Below are 10504 nucleotides of genomic sequence, written 5' to 3'. Positions count from 1 at the left end.
CTGCAGCATTTGTTAGCTACACTCTCGGGAAGTATTTGGTGTGAACAAGATCCATCCACATGTAGTTTTTTTTTACCTTGATTGGACAAGGGTTTTTTTTTTTGTGTGTGTGTGTGTGTGTGTGTTTGTAGAGCTTCCCTCATACTAAGGATTGGTATCAGATCCAACTAAGCTAGTCACGTTGCTACGTGTACACAGATGTGCATTGGCACGTACAAATTTGCAGCCTACCTACTGTCATTTCAGATTTGCATTTCCCTATAGAATTGTGTCGACCTAAACCTGCGCTGGCCTACACCTGCTACCCAGTGCTACCTTCTTGCAGCTACACCACCAACTACCCTATACTGACCTGCAGCTACTATTTTTTAGGGTTTCTGAGTAGTTGTCATTATTGTTCGTACAACCTTTTTACTACCATACACAGTTGACATGGCTCATTCTAATGTATCGAACTCATATGAAGCTCCTCTATCGCTCCTACATTAATCTCACATCGTCTCCCTTTAGAGTTACAAAAATTTCACCTGTAAAAATTTAGCATTCTCAAAATTTCTTGTAAATTTCATTGAAATCTTTCCAAAATCCCACAAATACCCTCTCTTACACTCTGTGCAATTTGGAGCTTTTAAAATTGTTCAAAATTTTATCCCTTTTATAGGTTACAGATTTTGACGATTTGTGGACACTGAAACATGTTAATGTACACATTTGTGGATATGGACACAGTTACATGTATATGTACACATTTGTGTGGATCTACGAGATTTAGCAAGTTTATGTAAGCACTTTGTGGGGATTTACAGGTTTTACAGGTGTTCTTATACATTTGTCCCAATTTTTTGGGGTACAATACTTATTTTTGCAATATATACTTTGTGGTATAGATTATTTGATACATGTATATGTATTGAATAGATATTTGTGGTACTCTGGTTCAGTTCTAGTATTTTATTGCAATCAAATTTTCTTTATAATTTGTGTGAGATCCCGGTCTCCACCGCGCAACGGATTCGGGGTACTAGCAGCGGAAGTAGCACATTGTGCGCAGGGCAGGGGTCTCACACTCAGGGCCTCGCCCACCACGGATATCCGGACAAGAGACTAATTCGTCGGTTTATCCAAAACCGAAACCGGAAAAAACTTCCTTTACCCGGAAAGCACGGGCGATTCCACCAGTATAACTCTTTACTCTAACGTAGTCAAGATCATTACTGATCAAACTGATCCGACTGTACCTCTAATAGTACTTGGTCAGATCAAGGAAGAAACTTGCACTTGGATCATTGGGATCAACGCTTTTTTCCCCATCAAGAGGCACAGCCGTTGATTCCTATCCATAGAACAATTACTATCCGGGATTTACTTCATCTATCGTAATAATAGAATTTAAATCTCGATTTACGGATCCATCAGTCCAGCCTAACCCCATCCAGTCCCATGGGTTAGCCAACCTCCCAACCACTGTAGTGATGGGATCCAATTAGGAATTTGGTTAAGTTTTGTCCCGGGTACCAAGGAAAAGAGTTCCAAGGCCCCCTAGCCGGAAGTTCATGCAAACATAAAACTAGTCACACCACTTACACACCCAATATGAAATTACCTTTTTCTTAGCATCAGCTAACTTTAAAACAATCCTTTAATAAAACCATTATGTCACTGATGACAATCCTCAGTCTCTGGTTGAATCCTTATTTCCAGTCATTCATTCATCGGTATACTTATGGCATCATTGGCAACCAGAATGCTCACCACCTGTTCGCTCAGGGGTCTTTTCCATAGTTCCTAGCTCATAGTAACCGGCAATATATTCATATAATAGAATGGAATCTCCGTGGAAGATCAGCAAGATCAACCCACAGATCCATATAAAAGAGCTATGGACTCATCCGTTGAGGACCAGCAAGGTCAATCAACCAGATCCATGCCCAGTTTTAGAAAACAACTCTTACTCCTTGTTCTAATATCTTCCACGACGCACGTGTGGGTATCTTCGATGACCCAGAGCCCGAGCACCGTATGGTCAGCACCCTCTAGGATCCTTCGCAGGTGACCTAGCGCTTCACTCATAGGCCGCTTCCTTGGTCCCTAATCCACCGTACCGGAAGCTCACCATTTAAATCGAACCGAGGCTGGTCAAGACCTCGGCCGACCTTGCTACGCGAGATGTCCTCCATTGACTCTCCGTCAACAGTTGCAACTTTATCAGTTAGGTCTCCATGACCTTAATCCACAAGATGGTCAAAATGCTTCCCCAGTATTCTTGACATAAAACAGTCATTTACAAACAGTCATAAAATACAGTTTCTATATTGAACTCTCGTTTTTCTACATTATCCCTCTACAATCCACTTTACTTAATCCACATTCCATTCAATGTGTATTCATTTTCATCCATTTACTCATATCCACGACACATTATTTTCCATACAAATTCACGTTCATTATTCTACATACACTTCCATGCATACATCCATTTTCACATCCTCATTCATACATCCACATCCACATACATAACCATACATCCACATCTCCATGCATACATCCACATCCATAATCACATTCACATCCATACATCTACATCTACATGTATACATCCGTTTTCACATTCTTACATCCACATACATTCATCCATTTCTACATTTCCATTCATATAGCCTCATATGCCTTCACATCTATTCTTTTACATCACATCCATTCTCGCCCTATCACAACCCATATACATCTTATCTCATCTCATACACTTCTTATCTCATTCCATACACATCTTATCACATCTTAACTCATCTTATCACATCCTAACTCATCCCATAGGTCTCTTATCACATCTTAACTCATCTTATCACATCCTAACTCATCCCATAGGTCTCTTATCACATCCTAACTCATCCCATAGGTCTCTTATCACATCTTAACTCATCTTATCACATCCTAACTCATCCCATAGGTCTCTTATCACATCTTAACTCATCTTATCACATCCTAACTCATCCCATAGGTCTCTTATCACATCTTAACTCATCTTATTACATCCTAACTCATCTTATCACATCATAACTCTTCTCATATACATCTTACCACATCTTATCACATCTCATACATCTCTTATCGCATCCTATCCCTTCCTATATCTATTTATAGAATATAAGGGAATTCTTATATTTGATATAAAATTTCTTTACGCATCTAATTATCCATAAATTTCATTTAAGGATAATCATCTTTTATGCATACCTCTATGCAAGAATTTCAAATGTGATAAAAGTAACACTTTTATAATAAAATAATTATTTTTAAAAAAACATTTTTACAATAAAATAATCATTTTTTTTTCATATCCCTATGCATGAAATTCAACATGCTAAAAGTAACACTTTTGATATAAAAATTTATCCATTATGCATACTTCTATGCATGAAAATAAAAATGATAAAAGTAACACTTTTGATATAAAAATTTATCCATTATGCATACTTCTATGCATGAAAATAAAAATGATAAAAGTAACACTTTTGATATAAAAATTTATCCATTATGCATACTTCTATGCATGAAAATAAAAATGATAAAAGTAACACTTTTGATATAAAAATTTATCCATTATGCATACTTCTATGCATGAAAATAAAAATGACAAAGTAACACTTTTGATATAAAAATTTATCCATTATGCATACTTCTATGCATGTAAATAAAAATGATAAAAGTAACACTTTTGATATAAAAATTTATCCATTATGCATACTTCTATGCATGAAAATAAAAATGATAAAAGTAACACTTTTGATATAAAAATTTATCCATTATGCATACTTCTATGCATGTAAATAAAAATGATAAAAGTAACACTTTTGATATAAAAATTTATCCATTATGCATACTTCTATGCATGAAAATAAAAATGATAAAAGTAACACTTTTGATATAAAAATTTATCCATTATGCATACTTCTATGCATGAAAATAAAAATGATAAAAGTAACACTTTTGATATAAAAATTTATCCATTATGCATACTTCTATGCATGAAAATAAAAATGATAAAAGTAACAATTTTGATCTAAAAATTTATCCATTATGCATACTTCTATGCATGAAAATAAAAATGATAAAAGTAACACTTTTGATCTAAAAATTTATCCATTATGCATACTTCTATGCATGTAAATAAAAATGATAAAAGTAACACTTTTGATATAAAAATTTATCCATTATGCATACTTCTATGCATGAAAATAAAAATGATAAAAGTAACACTTTTGATATAAAAATTTATCCATTATGCATACTTCCATGCATGAAAATAAAAATGATAAAAGTAACACTTTTGATATAAAAATTTATCCATTATGCATACTTCTATGCATGTAACTAAAAATGATAAAAGTAACACTTTTGATATAAAAACTTATCCTTTATGCATAATATAAAAATTCAATTTTTCCATGATTACAATGAAATTCTTTCAATTAATCTAGGATGATAATTCCTAGAATATGGTAAGAAGTCCTCTTTTTATGCTTTGAATGAAATTATTTTATGCGTAATTTTTATGAAAGTTTTGCCATAGCTCCGCTGCTATGACTGATATATCTCAATTTTTCTAAGGGATAAAGCTTATCATTAAGGAAATAATTAGAATGGTCTCTAATTGGATCATCAATCCATAATGGATTGAATCATCAATATACATAAACTAAAAGCATAGAAATAAGCCATTAATTTGGCCTCAAACATAGCTTAATCTTGGATTAAGGAAAAGCTTTATGAAAAGCTTCATTTGGATTGAGAATGGGTCATGATTATGACCATTTCTTGAGTGAGAGAGAGAAATTACATAAAAATCATTAGAATTAAGCATAAATGGAAATTTATGTAATTCTTAACTATCATTAATCAATTAACTTCAATAGCATTCATCAAATTATGTAACTCTTCACTAACATTCATCAATTAACTTCAATAGCATTCAAAAACCATTCCAATTAAACTTCTCAAGCTTGAGAGGGGTTGAGAAGAGAGAAACATTGAGGAATTATAGAAAGATCAAAATTCACCATTTACCTTACAATTTGCTTGATTCTTTGTTCACGGTAGACGCCCCCAACCAATCAATTGGTTAAGTATGTTGATGGAGCCACTAATGGGGATTGAAGAAAGAGGGAAGCTCCAAAAACTAGTGAATTATTAATGAATTCACAGTTCTTGGCTTAGGTGGAGTAGAGTAACGATGCATAAACACTATATATTTTTCAACAAGGGGGAGGCTTCTATTTATAGGAAAAATTGAGGTCCTAACTAAACAAACTGATTCTAGAATTTTCGAAATCAATTTGGTCAATTTTTGACCATTTTTAGGTCAGTTAAGCTAACTTTTTGGAACTAGACTTGAATGAGGAGAGAGGAGAGATGAAATATCTCAATTTTTATGAGTTTAAAACTCATTCAAGCATGTGAAATATGCACCTCCTTTAAAGAACTCCCCTTCCTTACATATGTGTCAAAATAGAATCATTATACCCAAATATCTCATATTTTTAATATTGCTCATAGTTTTTTACTAATAAACCTTGTACATTTTCAACTCTTAATCTTATGTGAAATATGCACCTCCTTTAAAGAACTCCCCTTCCTTACATATGTGTCATTATACCCAAAATATCTCATATTTTTAATATTGCTCATAGTTTTTTACTAATAAACCTTGTACATTTTCAACTCTTCATCTTATGTGAGCATTTACTCATTTTTGGGTATCTTCTTTTACAAATTGGATTTATCTCCTCCCTACACATGGATTAATGCTATTGGCCCATAGGAACCTTAATTGGACCATAATCCAAAAATTTCTGAAAATCTAGACCCTTAGGCTAAGGTCCTTTATACCCATTTCCAATTAATTCCAATTGCACATTGGAAAGTTCTTTTTGAATTTCTGTTTTAGGGGAACTTATTTTAATAAGATGAGATAATTTTCTATCCAAAAATATTAAAAATATGATATTCTCTCTCTAGAATATTTTTTCTCTCTAGGTTAAAACAGTTAGAAACAAGGTCTTTTATATTTCTGAAGAGGGATTGATTATAGGGGAAGATGCTGGACATTTTGAGAGGCTGGGGAGGAATCTTACATTCTCTTCCACTTGAAAAACGCGAGATTCCCTCATCTCACAAACTGGGGGATAATTTCGCAAAATGCACGAACATGAGACTTAGAGAAAAATTTAATTAAGATTAACCACTAATTAAAAAAATCTCAAAGAGAGTAAGGGTCAAGACAAGAACAAGATTTAAACTTTATTCATTCATGGAACATATACAGTAAAGATAGAAGAACTCTTTACATTTCCATAAGCCCGTCCATCATATGATCACAAAAGCAGCACTCACAAGCTGCGCACGTATAAGGTAACTCATCTATAGGAATGATTCTGTTGGGTATTGCCGTGCCTATCTCAGTGGTATGAGGTGTTCTAACAAAAGGACCTCTGAGAGGCAAACCAAAAACGGGGTAAAGGCATATCTTCTGATGAGGAAGAAAACACGCCAGTAAGAAGACCTGCTCAGAAAACCCAAGATGTCTTGATCTCATTACGCAGTAGTATCGGGGACCCAAACCCAAGGCTTCAATAACCATGGCCAAGCGGACATTGTTGCGAAAGTGCTGCTGACCCCAAGGTGTTACCCTAGTTATGTCTTGATAGGTCCGCCATTTGGTCTGAGGTACAGACGTTCCCAAGTGAGGAAAAAGTGAGCGCTCATACTGTTCTATAAAATCCTTCTTCACAGACTCGCTTGTGTCTTGAAGGTGAGAAATCATCATGGATAAAACTAATTCCTGTTGCCAAGCCATGAAGGAGATTAAGAAGAAGGGAGATCGATGGAAGTAAGATTACTGTGAGCGATAAGTAAAAGTTACGACTTATATAAAGGAAGGAGTTAGCGTAACCTAGAAGCCAACGGTATCTTGCCACTGAAGTTTTATCGTCTTTCCATGATTTGGGTTTGGCACATATTTCTATAGAAGGCATTAAGAACTTTGAGATGAGGAGATAAAAGAAGTTCGTAGGCTAAGTCACTTACTTTATTTGGTCCACAATATCTGGGGGATAACTACTTATACTCCCCTAGAGATAAAGAGATTCTTTTGGTCCGTATTCAAATGAAGACTATAACTGCTTCTTTGAATTCAAATGAAGACTATAACTTCTTAAATGAAGATTCTTTTGGTCCGTATTCAAATGAAGACTATAACTGCTTCTTTGAATTCTCTGACTGTCCTCTTCTTATCTGTATATTGTCTCTGTCGATCCTGGGCAGCGTTTACATCTTTATGAATTACCTGCATCTGTTGCTCTAAGTCACCAAGCATTTGACTGGTCATCTCGACCCTAATCAATGGGTCGGACCTAGTTAATGGAGTTAAGCAATTTTGTCCGAGAGACGGACCCTGATTAGATTGGTATGAAGGAATTGGTCTCTGAATTTGGGTTCTAGACTTCCCTGAGCCCTTTTCATGGTAGGAGTCGGGCAATCTTTTAACTGATGGTCAAAACCTTGGCATCCAAAACACTGGTTCTCACTTCTGAACTCATCGTTCTGAATCTTTAAAATAGGTGGGCTCCTGAGAAGGTATTCTGGGTAAAGTGTCTTCCCTTTTTAAACAGAATCTTTCTTTTATTTAGAGAAGGAATAATTATAAGATTAGAAAAGGAGATTCTTACTCCTGTATACCTCGAAGGTTGGGGGGAGGAATCTTACAAACTTCTACCCCACTTAAAAAGGTGCGAGATGTTCTCATCTCGCAAAGTAGAGGACAACTCTTTTTCTAATTTATTCTGGGTTCCTTATATTCTGGTCAACCCAACAGAATACTAGGATAAATATTCCTTATATAGAACTCATCATTAAATAATAATTCATTTAGATCATATCATTCATACGATAATGGTCCATTAGACCGAAAAATTTCCTTCTGAACATTCCTCCATGGGAATTTCAGTTAAGTAAGTTCTCAATTTATCATCCCTTAACTTGATCTACTGTGACAAGTGTTAACAGTAGCAAATTGACAGCACAATCCACTAATCTCATAGTGATTTGCTGAATTCATTATCATCATTCTAGTTATGAATATCATCACAGGGACTCGTCCCAATCATCCACATTGTGGTTTCGCTCAGATTATTACATTTCAATCCATTTTCAGGGATCATCATTTTTCAATCAGAATCCAAATCAACTCATCAGTTCTGCAATAAGTACATCGAGTGGCTCGGCTCCAAAATTCAAAATCTCTTCGAGAGATGCATAAGACGACGGTACTGTGGGCCATAGTCATGCCCTGTTACATAATTTCTCTAATTGCGAAGGGAGCTATTATTTTCTCCTTAGGGATAAATCGACTAAAGAGTCTATAAACTCGGCAAGTAAGTCTGAAATTTTGAGGCGTTGAAAGATATAGAATGACACCACGCGTCATTTTCAGCTTTATCAAAATCATGGCCAATGAGAGGTTCTACCTCAGCATTGCTTGTCGGTTGCAAGAGGCGTGGATATATAGCCCTGCAAACCACTTATGCTGTTGCCTCTCCACTAGGTTAGGAAAATATAATTCCTCGAAATGGCGTGCGAGTCTTGTTCGGCTTGTTCGAGTTGAAGCGGAAAAGATGAGATGCTCGAAGGCAAATGCAATCATATCTTGAGACTGGGTGAGGTCGGGAATACCAGATAAATGGGAAACTTCCATCTATAAAAAATAATTTCTTTGATTAAAATTTCTTCATTAAAGAAGCTTACGGAATGACAATACATTATGAAAATGCTATTTCTGAATTCTTATTACTAATTTCAGATAAGAATTTAATTATCTTTATTAGCTTTCAATTTCGCTCTGATACCAACTGTGAGATCCCGATCTCCACCGCGCAACGGATTCGGGGTACTAGCAGCGGAAGTAGCACATTGTGCGCGGGGCAGGGGTCTCACACTCAGGGCCTCGCCCACGGATATCCGGACAAGAGACTAATCCATCGGTTTATCCAAAACCGAAACTAAAAAAAAAATTCCTTTACCCGGAAAGCACGGGCGATTCCACCAGTATAACTCTTTACTCTAACGTAGTCAAGATCATTACTGATCAAACTGATCCGACTGTACCTCTAACGGTACTTGGTCAGATCAAGGAAGAAACTTGCACTTGGATCATTGGGATCAACGCTTTTTTCCCCATCAAGAGGCACAGCCGTTGATTCCTATCCATAGAACAATTACTATCCGGGATTTACTTCATCTATCGTAATAATAGAATTTAAATCTCGATTTACGGATCCATCAGTCCAGCCTAACCCCATCCAGTCCCATGGGTTAGTCAACCTCCCAACCACTGTAGTGATGGGATCCAATTAGGAGTTTGGTTAAGTTTTGTCCCGGGTACCAAGGAAAAGAGTTCCAAGGCCCCCTAGCCGGAAGTTCATGCAAACATAAAACTAGTCACACCACTTACACACCCAATATGAAATTACCTTTTTCTTAGCATCAGCTAACTTTAAAACAATCCTTTAATGAAACCATTATGTCACTGATGACAATCCTCAGTCTCTGGTTGAATCCTTATTTCCAGTCATTCATTCATCGGTATACTTATGGCATCATTGGCAACCAGAACGCTCACCACCTGTTCGCTCAGGGGCCTTTTCCATAGTTCCTAGCTCATAGTAACCGGCAATATATTCATATAATAGAATGGAATCTCCGTGGAAGATCAGCAAGATCAACCCACAGATCCATATAAAAGAGCCATGGACTCATCCGTTGAGGACCAGCAAGGTCAATCAACCAGATCCATGCCCGGTTTCAGAAAACAACTCTTACTCCTTGTTCTAATATCTTCCACGACGCACGTGTGGGTATCTTCAGCGACCCAGAGCCCGAGCACCGTATGGTCAGCACCCTCTAGGATCCTTCGCAGGTGACCTAGCACTTCACTCATAGGCCGCTTCCTTGGTCCCTAATCCACCGTACCGGAAGCTCACCATTTAAATCGAACCAAGGCTGGTCAAGACCTCGGCCGACCTTGCTACGCGAGATGTCCTCCATTGACTCTCCGTCAGCAGTTGCAACTTTATCAGTTAGGTCTCCATGACCTTAATTCACAAGACGGTCAAAATGCTTCCCCAGCATTCTTGACATAAAACAGTCATTTACAAACAGTCATAAAATACAGTTTCTATATTGAACTCTCGTTTTTCTACATTATCCCTCTACAATCTACTTTACTTAATCCACATTCCATTCAATGTGTATTCATTTTCATCCATTTACTCATATCGACGACACATTATTTTCCATACAAATTCACGTTCATTATTCTACATACACTTCCATGCATACATCCATTTTCACATCCTCATTCATACATCCACATCCACATACATAACCATACATCCACATCTCCATGCATACATCCACATCCATAATCACATTCACATCCATACATCTACAT

The sequence above is a fragment of the Cibotium barometz genome, chromosome 14, assembly GCF_041138505.1.
Source record: "Cibotium barometz isolate CiBa-2024 chromosome 14, ASM4113850v1, whole genome shotgun sequence".
NCBI lineage: Eukaryota > Viridiplantae > Streptophyta > Polypodiopsida > Cyatheales > Cibotiaceae > Cibotium > Cibotium barometz.
This window is presented reverse-complemented; position numbering follows the sequence as displayed.